The sequence below is a fragment of the Cricetulus griseus genome, chromosome 2 (assembly GCF_003668045.3).
Source record: "Cricetulus griseus strain 17A/GY chromosome 2, alternate assembly CriGri-PICRH-1.0, whole genome shotgun sequence".
Taxonomy (NCBI): Eukaryota; Metazoa; Chordata; class Mammalia; order Rodentia; family Cricetidae; genus Cricetulus; species Cricetulus griseus.
Window position 1 is genome coordinate 264,646,049 of NC_048595.1, and position 15,689 is coordinate 264,661,737.

General features: G+C 45.1%; 1 pseudogene; it reads right to left on the bottom strand.

Annotated features, from left to right (window-relative positions):
- Positions 1–1,333: 1,333 nt before the first annotated feature.
- Positions 1,334–2,996, bottom strand: LOC100751125 (annotated as a pseudogene).
- Between the last annotated feature and the right edge of the window lie 12,693 nt (positions 2,997–15,689).

A 15,689-nucleotide genomic window follows, 5' to 3' on the forward strand; every position in this document is an offset into this window, starting at 1 on the left:
TGTCAGGTTTTTAAAACTAGACTACAAAGCCACAATTACTGTTTATAGTTATATAACAATTTTTGGCTACTAAACATTCATATTCAAATTGTAATTTTTGAAAACTTAATCATGTATTATCAAAATAGGCCACTTCCAAAGACAGAACACCAATAAACCCAGGATCTACTGAAATGGAAGCAGAGTACTTTGCAGTAAAGTAATGAAATAAGACTTCTTATACAAAGTAATTTGTACATAAGTAATTTGAATCCGGTTTACTTTTACCCACCATCCTGGCTTTGGACATTGTGTACAATAGGCATGGGGAGCAGGCACATTCTTACTAGGATCTGTGGCTAACCACTGTATTCTGATTGGCTTTCACAGTAAGGACTGAGCGTGCAGAGAACTTTTTACATTGCTGAGGAAAACCAAATAAATTAATGATGAGTGCTAAGAATATTCTACATGAAAATATGGAATATTTCATTTAATTGGACTGAATATATTCCATGAATAATTTGATATGGTGTTAAATCCCCAAATGTGTGAAAAAAATATGTACCCCTTGAGCTGTTCTTGTTTACTTTAAAATGGAATAGTTTGGCACTAAATGAAATAAATAAAGACAAGCAAAATACGTAATACTAGATACAGACCATTGGCCTCCACCATCCCATGGCTGCAGCATTGAGTCAGCATGCTGGGCTTCGTGTGCCAACTTTCAGTTCTTGTATCATAGCACTCAAATCAGACTTTGCCATCTTGAAATATAATCCATACTACTACTTAGTCTTGACCAAACAGAAACAAACAGACTAACTACACAGCACTTATACAATATGAAAATAGAATCTAAAGCTAAGCTGGGCTACTTCTCTGATGAGCATGCCCCACTCTGTCAGAATCAGTTATACATTTGAAATCTTTTTTTTTCTTTTTTTTCTTTTTTTTTTTGGTTTTTCGAGACAGGGTTTCTCTGTATTGTTTTGGAGCCTGTCCTGGAACTCGCTCTGTAGACCAGGCTGGCCTGGAACTCACAGAGATCCATCTGCCTCTGCCTCCCAAGTGCTGGGATTAAAGGCGTGCACCACCAACGTCCGGCTACATTTGAAAATCTTATTTTCAAGAAATGCTTATAACTTTCAAGTTTTCTGGCTGATAGCTTCTTGATTATATGGCCAGCTAAAATATGGTCTTTGAATTAAATAATCAAATCCAGATGAAATAAACTTGTATTTTATTGGAATCTTACTTATCAAAATACCAGACCAGAACTTCACAACCAAACTAATGGAACAAACCACTGGTGGCCAGATTTTTGAGTCTCAGATGAGTCAGGTCCACTCACTCATGTTTTAAGGGTCTCTTCATTTGCTCCACAAGTATCAACAACACAAATTAGACAACTTGTGATGGGGAAAGCACGGACTTTGGAGTTGGCAATCCATTTGTCTGTTTCTGTGTTATATTCAAGGATGTGCCCTAATCTACCTACACCTTGAAAAGCTGCCATCACATAGATGATAGAGCCAACTGCTGCACACTTCACCGTTACACCCTTCCATGGCATTGGGGACACCATCTTCCACTCATTTAATTTAATGTCGTAATATTCCACATTGTCCAGACCACCTAAACCATTGCTGCCCACAGCAAACATCTTGTCCTTTACAAACACCAGTCCATGATTCTTCCTGGGCTCAATCATTGGACACAGCTCAGTCCATGTCTCAGTGGCAGGATCATAGACTTCACAGGAACTAAGCACTCTCCCAGAAACATTGTTGCCTAAGCTTCCACCACAAACATAGATGAGACCATTGGCCTCCACCATCCCATGGCTGCAGCATTGAGTCAGCATGCTGGGCTTCGTGTGCCAACTTTCAGTTCTTGTATCATAGCACTCAAATAAGCATAGAGCTGAGTTTCCTACTTCTGAACCTCCAGATGAATAAATCTTGCCTTCTGCAGCACAGGCAGCAAGGCTGTCTCGAGGTTTTGGAGGGCCCAGTTTGGAATACCAGCAATCCTTCACAACATTGTAGCAATCCATTTGCTTTATGGGGAAAAGCTGAGAACCACCCAAAATGTATACTGCATTGTCCCGAAACACACATGCCGCATCTCTCTGTTTCTCAAAGGGGCATCTGATGTCTGTCTAGCTGTAATCCTTTGGGTTAAAATATCTACAGGACTGTGTTTCTTTCTTCTAGGTCATGTGCCACCTGCAAGTTCTTCTCGATTGTCTTGAATAAGTGGTTCAGCTTGTACTGTTTTACTTAGGAAATTCTTCGATATAAGAGGAAATCTGACTTTAGCAAGGATATCAACCATAAATGGCTGGTAATTAGGCTCATCGTATTTTAACCACCTCACTGCAGCGTCATAAACCTGGTCCTCTGCTCTCACAGTCAGAGTGTCCTGGCTAAGAAGCTGGGTTACTTGTTTGACATCAAGTTGTAGAAATTCATCAGTTTTGTAAACTTTGGTAAAATGCTGGTGAATAAAGTCATCTGCTGTTGCTTTCAGTTCAGGACAGTCCAGACACTCTGCAAGCACACTTATACCAAGACAATTTGATGCGTCCACCTGTTCCTTCAAAAAATCAACACACATTTTCTTCACAGGTTCAATCTGGTACTGATTGGCTGCATCTAACAATGACTGGACGTTGTTGCTATTCACAGAAATTCTAGCAGTATAAGCAAATTCCACCAGCTGTTCAATAATACCAGGTTCAGCATCTTTGAGTTCTACTTCAAAGGACTTAGATTCAAGCATGTTGGTTGTGAACATTAAGTTAAAAAAAAGTGACTGGCTGCAGCAAGGACAACACGGTGAGCAGGAATCTTTCTTCCCTGGACCATGAGGATCACATCACACAATGTTCTTTGCTTCCTCATGGTGTTCATGACGCCCATGAAGCCCACGAGCAGCTTGGCCTCCTCGCGAGCGGCGAGTTTCTTCTCTGTCTTCTTCTTGCTGCTCTTCTCCACGCCCGAGGTGGCCATCCGGGTTTGCCCACCACGCGCGCGGCGAGGGCTGCAGAGCACGGGGGGGGGGCTGGAGGGGGGCCGCCGAGGGAGGATGAGGACGATGTGGAGGAGGGGGATGCGGATCCTCAGATAACCGCAGACCAGGTGAAGACGACTGAGCCACGGTTGCGAGCAAAGCGAGCCGCAGGCATGCGCCTATTGTATAGTCTTTTAACTTTAGTGTCTATGTATTCATTACTAATATAAGGAGACTAATTGGTTTTAATGTTTATTTTGTATGCTTTGACTTTGTTTATCCACTTTGCAAACTTTTTGTTTGTAGATACTCTGGAATTTTATCCTTAGGTAATCACACTATTTGAGAATTGTTCTTAAGTTTTTCCTTTCTGGTCTATTTCCCTCTATTTCCTTTGGTTGCTCACTCTATCTGCAGAACTTCGATAACTGTGTTAAAGAAGAGTCTGGAGATTGCATGTCCTTTACCTTTATGATCTGAGAGTAACAGCATCAACTATGCCCCCCACACACACACCACTGACACTACCCACTCCTCTACCCACCCTTACCTACCTCCCCACACCTCACTGAACTACCCATTCTCAACTACCCCCCTCTCCTCCCCTGACCCCCCCAAACCTACCCCTGTGAGGAGGACAGCTATAGGTTTGCTTCCTTCTTTCAATTGTTTTCTTAAGATTCTTTTAAGTCTCCGATCTTTTTCATTTGTGGGTGTGTTATATGTATGTTATATGCTCTTTAGCACTGAGATACACTCCTAACCACACAGAATATTCTTATCATGAATTCACATTGAATCTTATCAAATACATGTTATGCATACATTGATTGGATTACCCAAAAGTTCTTTAACCTTAATTCTGTGGATTACACTAATTGTTTTTCAAATACTGAATTCTCTTTGTACCCTGACAATATTTTCTTGGTTATGATATATAACTTTTCTTTTTTTTGAAACAAAGTCTACATGGCCCAGACTAACTTCCAACTTGTGATCCTCCTGCCTCAGCCTCCTGAGTGCTAGAATTAATAAGAATGTGTCACCAGTCATGATTTATAACTCTCTTTATGTTATAGGTTATATTTGCTAATATTTTTATAGTTTTGTGTTTAGATTCATGAGGGACATTAAGCTTTACTTTTATTTGTTGTTGTTGTTGTTGGTGGTGGTGGTGGTGGTGGTCTTTTATTGCTGCTGGCTTTAATGTCAAGACCTCCAGCTTCCTGAGACTAGGGAAGTGTCCCTCCACTGGCAGACTTCTCCAGGGCAGTCACCTGAGCCTGGAGACTTCTTTTCCAGAAACTTTTAAGTTACTGGTTCTGATCCATTCATAGTTCTAGGGCTTTCCTGATCATCTGTGTCATACTATGTGAGTCCCAAGTTTGTGTTTTCCAAGGTCCACTTCATTGAGGTCATCAAATGCATTTGTGGAAAACTCTCTGGTCTTCCTTTTGTCATAGGTGTGGGATTCTTGCCAATGCTGCTTGACATCATTTTTGGCTACAGATCACATCTCATGGCAATATTTTCAAGCCTGCACAGAATGCCCTCTGTGGTGATGTACTGTTTATAATTTATTAAAGCCACTGGATATCAAAATAGCAAAGCAGCCACACTAGTTAGCCAAAGAAGCCAAGTGGTGGTGGCCCACATCTTTAATCCCAGGACTCAGGAGACAAAGGCAGACAGATGTCTTTAAGTTCAAGATACCCAGGTCTACACGAGATTGAATCAGTCCAAAAGAGAAACAGAGTTTTCGTCTTTAATCCCAGGGCTCATGAGAGATATTTAAGATAGGAATAGGGTCTCAGAGCTGGCATTCATTCTTCAGCCACATTGAGGATAGGAAGGCATTGATTCTCCAGCCATGCTAAGGAGAGGCAGCAGTCTGAGGCTTGGTGAGAGCTCCTGGAGACAGGATCGACTCTTCTAACCTGAGGTGGAGGTAAGATCTAGTGGCTTGGCTGCTTTGCTTTTCTGATCTTCAGCTTGAAGCTTGAATTCCAATATCTGTCTCTGGGTCTTTTATTTATCGTGTTATAGCTCGCCTTGTAGTAGGGGTCAGCACAGCTGTGAGCATTCCTCTTAGGTTTAAAATCTATCACTCCCTCAGAAGTCTGATTTCAGGATGTGCTGTTAGCAGCATGGGAGTGAGCTACTTGTGCAGGATAGCCAGCAAGTCAGAGCAACTAAGTTTTCTTTGTACTGTCCTCTGAGGAAAAGTACCAAGTTCTTTAAGTTCAGACCTTCTTCAGAACCTCTTGCTGTGAGCAATTGAAAACGTCTCGTGTGGTACAAGAGTGTAACACTATCAGCTGTAGCTCACCTCTCACTTGCAAAAGCTTCAGCAGACTCTGTGATTTAACACTCTTGCCTTTAATAACCACACTGGTGACATCCAGTGACACATAGTATAGTGTGAGGTGATCCCTTGCCAGGTATGGGGACAAACAAAGGTGCCATTGTCAGGCCTCAGCATGGTGGAGCCACTCTTCCCTGAGGATGAAGGTGGTCAGAGCATGCTGTGTGACCATGGACTGAGAGTGCCGTGTGTTTGGAAATAAACAATGTGCAGAACAGTCTTCATTTCTAACTTAGAAATATGTCATGATGTTAAATAGCATCTCGTGTGCTTTCTTCTCACAAACCAGGACCGCCCAGAACCCTGTAGTATGCCCCAGCTCTGCTGGCAGCCACTGCCTAGGCTGGCACATTCAGTGTGGCAGTTTTCTCCCCTACACTCCTCTTAAGCATCTTGATTCCTGAAGACACAGGGTTCCAAGCTATCCACTGCTGACGTGCTTGAGTTTGGCACATAGATAGTCTATATTCTCATCCCAGATGTTCCTGGTCAATCACTAGGTTGGAAGGCAAGAAATTAAATAATAAACTATCCTTAATTAATCATCCAGCAAAAGGTGCCCATGGCTAACACTACTGTTTGATATGCAGTCACTAGAAGGAAAACTGTGTAAAGAAGCCTTGCCGCCCCCCAGCTGTCAATGTGAGGAGTGCATGTAACCAGGTTTGTCTGGATCCAAAGAGCAAACAAGATCTCACTGCAAAACTGAGGAAACCAAGTCACCAAGTCTCTAGGAGCCGAGACCCATTCTGGTATCCCCAGCCATGATACAGACCTTTCTGCCACTTGCAAAGTTTGTGAGGGGTGAACAAATGCTGGAGACAGCAGCTCCTTAAACTCTTGTCATTTGATCTTTTGAGATGGGCTCTCACTATGTAGCCCTGCTGGCCTGAAACAACACACAGACCAGGCTGGCCTCAGACCTGTGGGGATCCTTCAGTCTTAGCCCTCTTTCCCTTTTATTACAGGCATTTGCCACCGTGTCTAGCCACCTGCAGCTCTTTTAATGGGACAACTATGGGGACAGAACTGGTCTGAGGCTTCCCACCCCCACAGCCTAGAGCTTCACTTCCATCCTTGAAGGACAGAGAGGAAGGCTGAAACCGGGGTGGGAGGTGGCACCTGAGGACAGGACAGAGCCTAGGAGAGTAAGGCTCCTCTGGATCTAAGGTCAAGGAGGGTTTGGCCCCTAAGACCCATGTCATGAGCTTTTCCAAGCTATTCACTCTGGCTGCAACAGAAAGGCAGGCCTACCTGTCCCTGGCTGGCCTCAGATTACCCTGGGCCTTTTGTGCTATGACAACCTAGACAGCATTGCCCTGCCCCTCTCTTTCACTGGTAAATTGATGGCTCTCCCCATCTGTGCCACAGGCAAACCTTCCCATTCCATCTTCAGGTTTGACCAGGGGATACAGAAATGGATGGAGCTATGCTGGGACCTTAGCTCAGCCAAACATTGGGCCTGTTTTGTCCTAAACTTAATGTTGTTTTAGTATGGTTTGATGCTTATTTTGTGTTGTGAAATCTGATTATGTCAGTACTACAAAAGTATAAGCAATTATTTTTAAATCTACAGACTATGCTATTCTAATCAACAGAAATCAGCCGATACTTCTTTAGCAAATAAATTTAATATTCTGCATGCTACAGAGTTTGGTTAAAAATATGATAGGTTATTAGTGCAAAATGAGGGGTACATTTTGATGAGAGCAGCAGTTTTTACACTCTGCCCTCTGAATTTTGGATTCTAAAAGGGAATTGTTAAGTCTGGAGGACAAGTCACATCTGACTTCTCTTTAAACATTCAGAAAAATACTATTCTAGTCACTTTGCCTCCTCTCCTGAGTTCTAAGAGCCACCAGCCACGTCGCTTGACACTTAGGCACTGCACTCACTAGCAGGCAATACTTATTTAACCAGACCGCATGACGGAAGTAGAGCTTAGCACCCCACCCCTTTCCTCCCAATACCTTCTCCTGTGATTCCTGGCTGACTTGAGAACTCTCCATGTCCCCAGGTAGGTCACGATGGATGCTTGCTGTATTGTGTCTGTGTGTTCCTAAAAGACTGTGAGTCCATCTTGGCCAGGAAGTTTCTCCTAGTCACACTAATGTGGCTTTGCCTGTATCTTTGAAAGGAGTGCATAAAAATAAATGGTAGTGAGTGGATGCATGAATGGTTAGTGAATATTTGTATACTATTTTTAATAACCTCACCGATATATATTCACACATAAAATTCAACCATTCAAAGTACATGGCTCAGTGGTCTTTGTTGATCTGTGTGCAGTAAATAACCCTGCCGCCTCACTCAGCTGGCACAGTAACCCCGCCCCCCCACTCAGCTCTGCTCAGTAACCCCGCCCCCTCACTCAGCTGTGCACAGTAACCCCGCCCCCTCACTCAACTGTGCTCAGTAACCCTGCCCCCTCACTCAGCTGTGCACAGTAACCCCGCCCCCTCACTCAGCTGTGCACAGTAACCTGGCCTTCTGTTCGGCCTTATGTAATAAACATGCTGCACTTCCATGGTGCTGTGGTTTCTCCATTAGCCAGAGCAGTCTGTCGGATCTTTGCTTCTTTGTGTGCCTGTGACTTTCTTCAATTTCTCCTGGCCTCCAGTCAGGTCAAGTCCCTGGAGCCATGCTGGGTTTGGTAGCAGACTAGAGGTCAGAGTCAGGGAGGAGACGCATTTGGGGGATAGCTGGCCTCGGTGGTCTTTGTAACTAGAGGGATCAAAAAAGGGTGTGACGGGCTGGAGAAACAGCAGCTGTTAAGAGCACTGGCTGCTCTTGCAGAGGACTCAGGTTCTATTCCCAGCACCCACGTGGTTCACAACCATCTGTAACTCCAGCTCCAGGGTAGCTAAATCCCTCTTCTGACTTCCTCGGGCGCCAGGCACACACATGGTACACACACATACATCCAGGTAAACCCTTCTATATATGAAATAAAAAATCTGAAAAACACAAAACTAAAGAGTGTGACGAGGATACTGTGTGTTAGCACCTTCTCTAACCCTGAGTGTAGTTTTCACAATTGCCATTTTAAAATCTGCCATAGGGCGATGCAGAGCAAAAGCCCTCACCAGATGCCATACTTAGGCAGAAATAGACCCGTTGTAACAACCCAGTCTCGGGCATTCTATTACAGAGACACAGAAGAACCAGTGAGGCGCTTTGTTCTTTCAGGCCATGTTTCCAGAAGCTGCATGACACATGTGTGATATTAAAAAGGGGTGTGTCCTAAGGTGCTTTCTATTGCTGTGATAAACATCATGACCTAAGGCAACCTGGGGGGAAGAAAGGGTTTATTTCATCTTACAGTATATCAGGAAGAGGCAAGGCATCCCAGGACCTGAAGCGGCAACCATGAAGAAACTCGGCTAACTCCCCATGGCTTACTCAGCCTGCTTTCTTACACAACCCAGGCCACCTACCCACGAGTGGCACTAGTGGCCCACAGTGGGCTGGCCTGGGCCCTCCCACATCAATCATTAATCAAGAAAATGCCTCCACAGACTTGCCTACAGATCGACCTAATGGAGATTCCCTCCTCCTGGATGACTACAGTTTGCGTTGACAAAAACCTGAGCAGCGCGGATCCACGTGTAGGTCGAGACTCCCTCCTGAGTCGAATGTTCAAGCAGGGAAACAGTGCTGTTGTTTTGGAACAGCCGGTCTAGGAGAGTGAGGGCAGAGGGCAGTACCCCTCCCTCAGAAACAGAGTTTAAGCTTACCAAAGGGAGGGAACTTCAATCTCGGGACCACATTCCACTCTTGAAATGACTGCAGGTCTCAAAAGGCTTTGGGCGCAGGAGCTGGGGGCGCACAGACCCAGACCACCATGTTAGAAACGAAAGCAAATGTCTCCTAAGCTGATGGCACACACCTAATAATCCCGGGAGGCCAGGGCAAGAGGAGCAGACATTTGATGTCAGTGGGCTGTCTCAAAGAAAACAATACATTTTAAATAATATTTCTGTAAGGCATACTTTACTGTTTTTTTTTATTTTTATTTTTTTCATAATTTTTTTTATTAGTTCTAGTTAGGGAACAAGCTAGCTTCACATGTAAGTCCCTTCTCCCTCTCCCTCCCCCCACCTCCACCTCCTCCCCCACCCCCAGCTCAGCGCCCCCCCCATCCACCCAGCACTTCCCAGGCAGGGTAGGGGTCTCAATGGGGGCTCAGCAAAGTCCACCAAATCTTCCTGTGCTGGTCCGGGGCCCTTCCCCATGTGTCCAGGGCCAGAGTGTAACCGTTCATCCCACCCGTGGGATGGGCTCTCAAAGTCCCTTCTTGCACCAGGGAAAAATACTAATCCACCACCAGAGGCTCCCTGGAGTGCAGAGGTCTCCTTATTGACATCCATGTTCAGGGGTCTGGATCAGTCTTGTACTGGCCTCCCCAACAGCATCTGGGGTCGATGTGCTCTCCCTTGTTCAGGCCAATTGTTCCTGTGGGCTTCTCCAATCTGGTACAGACCCCTTCACTCTTCATTCCTCCCTCTCTTCAACTAAATTCCCGATTTCAGCTCAGTGTATATCTGTGGATGTCTGTCTCTGCTTCCATCAGCCACTGGATGAGGGCTCTAGAATGGCATAAAGAGAAGTCATCAATCTCATTTTTGGGGAAGGGTTTTTAGGTTATCCTCTCCACCATTGCCTGGATTGTCAGATTGTGTCATTCTTGTAGGTCTCTGGAGATCTCCCTGGTTCCAGATCTCTTCTCAGACCTATAGTGGCTCCCTCTGATATGGTACCTCTCATCCTGCTCTCTCTCCTCTATTCTTCCCCCAACTCAATATTTCTGCCCCTCCATTTCCTCTCCTCTACTCCTCTTCTCTTGCTCTTGTTGTAGCAGCTCCCTCCCCCCTATACTTTACTGTTTTTAAGAATTAAATTAATATTTTTCCAAGCTGAGAAGGTGCCCCCTTGGGCATGCCTTCCCCCTAGGAGGGGATGAGCGTGCCTCCTACCGCTGAGCACGCTGCTGGTGAACACAGGGCAGGAAACGGTGCTCTGCAAACCAGAAGGCGCTGTCCCTTTCTGTTCTGTTGTTACCTCGGGTGAGGAAGCACAGCAGAGGCCTCTTGCCTCCGGGAGGGAGAGACACAAGCTCAGGCAAACGAAGGTACCAGAGGCCTTGAGAGAGCATCGTGTGTTTGTGATCTGGGCATCAAGACCCATGAGTACCACAGGGTTGGCTTGAAAACGCTCCTCAGTCAAGGAGTCAGGGGCCCCGGACTGCAGAGCCAGCCCTTCTTGCTTGCTGGCTGCATCATCTCAGGACAGACCCACCCTGCTGAAAAGCAGGATCCCACGGGGAGCCCTGGCCTGGGAATAACCCGCAATCCTAGACTTTCGCCTGTCAGTCCACCACACCGGCCACAAGATGGCGCCCTCTTCATGGGAAATGGCTGAAGTCCACCAACCGAGCAACTATTTCTGTATTCAACTGTGCTGAAATAATGGATTAGGATTTAAGGACATTCCCCAGCATCTCAGCCGGGGCCTTGCGTCCTTGAGTGCCGCCGAGTACTGTGGTCGTTTCTCCTCTGTAAGGAGCCGCCGGAGTGGGCTGTCTTCAGTCTCGCATTCCTCAAAGATCGATAATGCACAAAAGCCGTGGGTTGAGCATCTGATTAGAACAATCTGATCACGATTGTTAGCCTATTATCCTGTTAAGCCTCTACCATCTGCCACGAGCTTGCTATTGCTTTCTTTAGAGCAGTCCTTCAGAAGAAAATTAAAGCGAAGAGCACGGGTGTGTTCCAGGTCACAGAGTAAAAACCGACAGGAAAGAGTTTCCTGATTCCAGAATCCCAGACCTTTCTAAGGTCACGTGGGCCATAGTCAGTGCTGGGATCCGGAAAGCACACCCGGAGAGGAGGCTTCTCGGGGGAGCCTCTGGAAGATCCCCTAAGGCGACACACATTGGCCTGTAGCTACCCTTAAGCGGGGAGGTTCCTCTGGGGATGCTAGCCCAGGTAGGAGTTGTTCATTTTAACAAACACTTGACAAGATCCCTTACAGACTCCAGACCAGACACACACAAACACTGACGTCACAGACACGGAGCCCCACTCGAGGTGTTTTCACTGGGCATGGAGAGGCTGCAGGAATGGATTTTACAGGACAGAGGCGGGGACATGGATGGTGAAGTTCTTGCCTGGATCCTTCCCTCGACTCCAATGTGTGTCTTAGCACCTGGGCCCTGGTTTTGTCGTTTCCTGGCCTCAATTTCCCTGTCTTTCAAATAGGGGTAACAGCTTCTGTATCTCAGAGGAGAGTCCCAAGGAACAAATGAGTTCGTTTATGAAGAAGTGCCATATGGCTCTTAAATAAGTAAACGTGAGCATATCCATTTATGTATATTAAATAGAAAGATTGTTTTTAAATTCCAACTAATTTAAAACTTCAATTATTTTCATACTTGTAAGTAACGGGGCGAGAGCAGAGCAAGGTGGGGGAGGCAGACTTCAGAAAGACTGAAGTATTTCCTTGTAATAAAAATGTAAAACCCTACCGGGAATGCATAAATGTAATTCAGTAGTGCTTGGGACTCAGAAATGGGTTAAGATATGTAAGTCCTCCAGATTATCTATCTCATGATTGTCACCAGCAAATAAGCTCATGGTCTGTTAAAACACACAGACAGACAGACAGACAGACAGACAGACAGACAGACACACACACACACACACACACACACACACACACACTTGAGGTATGCAATGCATAGATGTGGTAGAATATTGTTTTAAGGTGTATGATTTTTTTATGCTGCATTTGTTTAACTCTGTGAAGCTGTGATCTTTGCCTGTCTAAAACACCTGATGGTCTAATAAATAGCTCGACGGCCAATAGTGAGGTAGGATCAAGGATAGGCGGGGCTGGCAAGCAGAGAGAACAAATAGAACTGAGGAATAAGAAGGAGAACAAGGAGAAGGGGACATCAGAGGCCAGCCAGCCAAGGCATAACAAGGAAATTAAGATATACAGAAGAAAGAAAGAAAGATAAAAGCCCAGAGGGAAAAGGCAGTTAATTTAAAGCTGACTAGAAACAAAGCCGAGCTAAGGCCAGGCATTCATAAGTAATAAGACTTGGTGCATAATTTATTTGGGGGCTGAGTGCCCCCCCCAAACAGTAAAAAACATTTAACACAACAAATGGGTTTTGCTTTTTCTAAGAAAAGTTATCCTGCTTCTTCCCATTTATTTTCTGTCAAGTCTGACAATGGGAGGTGAATCAGGACGCTGAGGCACCGGATCTTCTGGGGTGAATCAGGAGGATGCTGAGGCACTGGACCTTCTGAACCCAGGCCTCCTGGTGGGGGTCTTGGGTGAACAGAGCCTTGTTTCACAGCAGCACTTACGGGAACCTCATCTCTCAACACACACACACACACACACACACACACACACACACACACACACACACACACTCACACCACACACACACCAAGCACTCCAGTGAGAGCATGGGCTTCTGGTTGTTCTGCAACCACAGGGAAAAGACTGCAGACTGGGAACTTCACAGATTGAAGCTGAAAGAGACTAAAGTGAGGCTTCCCAGTGTGGGGTTGTTACATGCTGCACTTCCGTGTTACAGGTGAAGTGTCCCTAACTAAAAAATTCAAGCCCTACAACCTGGAACTTTGGTATGGTGACTGACATGTCAAATGGAAAATTACATGCCTTTCCTCTTATGATAGTCAAAATGCAGGCATGGGGGCTGGAGAGATGGCTCGGCAGTTAAGAGCATTCACTGCTCTTCTGGAGGACCCAGGTTCAGTTCCCATCATTCACTGCCAGCTCACAACCATCTATAACTCCAGTTCTAGGGGATCTGATGCCCTCTTCTAGCCTTTGAAGGTCTCAGGCATGCCAGCACATGATGCACAGTTACACGCAGTAAAACACCCATACACATAAAATAAATAGCCGGGCGTTGGTGGTGCACGCCTTTAATCCCAGCACTCGAGAGGCAGAGGCAGGCAGATCTTTGTGAGTTCGAGGTCAGCCTGGTCTCCAGAGAGTGCCAGGATAGGCTCCAAAGCTACACAGAGAAACCCTGTCTCAAAAAACCAAAAATAAATAAATAAATAAATAAAATATCTTTAAAATTCAGGTACACTAGAAATACCACCTTTGGGCTATGTGTATGTAGGCTTATATGAAACTTAAACAGATTTTCTGTTTAGGCTGTAGTGCTGGCCCAAAGGTATCGAATTATAAATATGCAAGTACCCCCAAATCTAAGAAACACTACATCCAGAACCCTCCCAGTCTTGAGCATTTGGGTGAAGGACACCCAACCTCTGTTTCCTTTTGGTCCAGCTGCCATGCTGTTTTGTTTTGTTTTGTTTTCTTGCATGCTGTTTTGTGAGGCAAACAGTGGAGAGGAGGCCCAGATGAAGATGGATCATTTGCAGAACCTCCTGATACAGAGGCAGAGCCCACACAGAGAGGCCTTCTTCTCCGCTCCCTATGGCCAGCTCAGAAAGCCCCTTCCACGTTGTCTCTCCCACTAGGCCTGGGGAGCTGGGGAAGGGGCCTGCAGCTGAAGGGATGGAAGGGAATAGGAGAGGGCACACCCTGCAATGCAGGCAGAGCCTTACACTGTAGTTAACCCTACAGACAGCTTTTTAAAAAGCTGCCTAAACATTGGCTCCCCAATAATGACACAGAGAATTATTAATTACGAAAGCTTGGCCGATAACTTAGGCTTATTCCTAACTAGCTCTTATAACTTAAATTAACCCATATCTTTTAATCTACATTCTTTTATGTGGCTTGGTTACCTTTCCTCTATATTGGTCTTGCTGCTTCCTCCATGTCTCCTGGTGTCTCTACCCTTCTTCTTCCCAGCATCCCCTATGCCTGGAAATCCTGCCTAGCTTTTGGCCATTCAGCTTTTTATTAAACCAGTTATAGTGACACACAGTGTAAAGGGATATTCCACAACATCTGCCTTTTCCTCTCCAGTCCATGTGTCCTTCCTAAGCTTTGCACTGTTGAAGACAGTCTTCTCTAACAAAGGCTCACCTTGCTGTCAAGGACACAGAGTATTGTGCTTTCCCCCTGGAGCCTCTGAACAAGCCTTCAAGGTCCAAACCCTCACCTCAAATGAAGAACTGGTGTGGGGCACTGTGCCATCAATACCTCACACTCAGGGACAGTTCCTTTTTTGTTAGTCCTCTGTCCATCTGTCTATCCATCCACATTGTCTTTTTTATTAAAGCTAAAAAAAAAAAAAAAAGAAAAGAAAAGAAAATGGAAATGTGAAAAGCAAAAGGTAAGCTTTAGGACTAGAGTGTGCCTGAGGGATAGCTAAGTGGTAGAGCATTTACCTAGCATAGGGGAAGGAAGGCCCTGAGTTTGGTAGCCAGCACCACAAAAACCCATCTATCCACCTACCCATCCATCTATCCATCCGCCCATTTGTATGTACATGCATACACTGTTGTACCACATTTAACTTTCAGAAGCTCCACTTAAAACTTTTTTTCCATGCCTGGGTACCTGACTCATGTTTCTTTTTGACATAAAAAGTTAATATCCAAAATAGAAATTAGATGACAAATTGCCCCAAAGAACCTATTTACATTGACAGGCATATGATTGTTTGACTACTCTCCCAAATAGCTGATTTCCATATCATTTTGGGAGTTCATAGTTTTTCTTTTCTGAAAAGGGATTAAGAAGGTCTTTTAAAAAATTACTTTATTTATGATGTACGTGTGTGTGTGTGTGTGTGTGTGTGTGTGTGTGTGTGTGTGTGTGTGTGTTTTAAGTACAGGCATAAGTGTGACAGTCAGAGGACAATATTGAGAATCTGGTTTTCTCATTCAACTGGGGGTTCCAGGGATTAAACTCACATTGTCAGGGTTGCATGCGAGCCCTTTTTTCTCACTGGGCCAGAATTTAAGATACGCTTTCTCTTTTAAAAAAGAAAAAAGTTGTTTTTTTTTCATTTATGTATATGCATGTTTGTCTATGTGTGTGTATATGGACTGAGTATGTGGGTGCCCCTGGAGGCTGGAAAAGGGCATCAGCTCCTTTGGGGTTTGAGTTACATGGGGTTTGAACTATCCGGTATGGATGCTGGGAACTGAGCTCGGGTCCACTGAAGAGATCAGCAAGTATTCTTACATTTTTGGTTGTGAGTCTAGCCTTTAATGTCTGAGCTATCCCTCCAGCCCTCAGCAAGCATTCTTAACTGCTGAGCCATCTCTCCTGCCCTCTAATAACCACAACCCAAGTCCCCTTTTGTGATAAAACCTAGCAAATACAGGTTTTACTTAAATGACTCAGAGAAACTCAA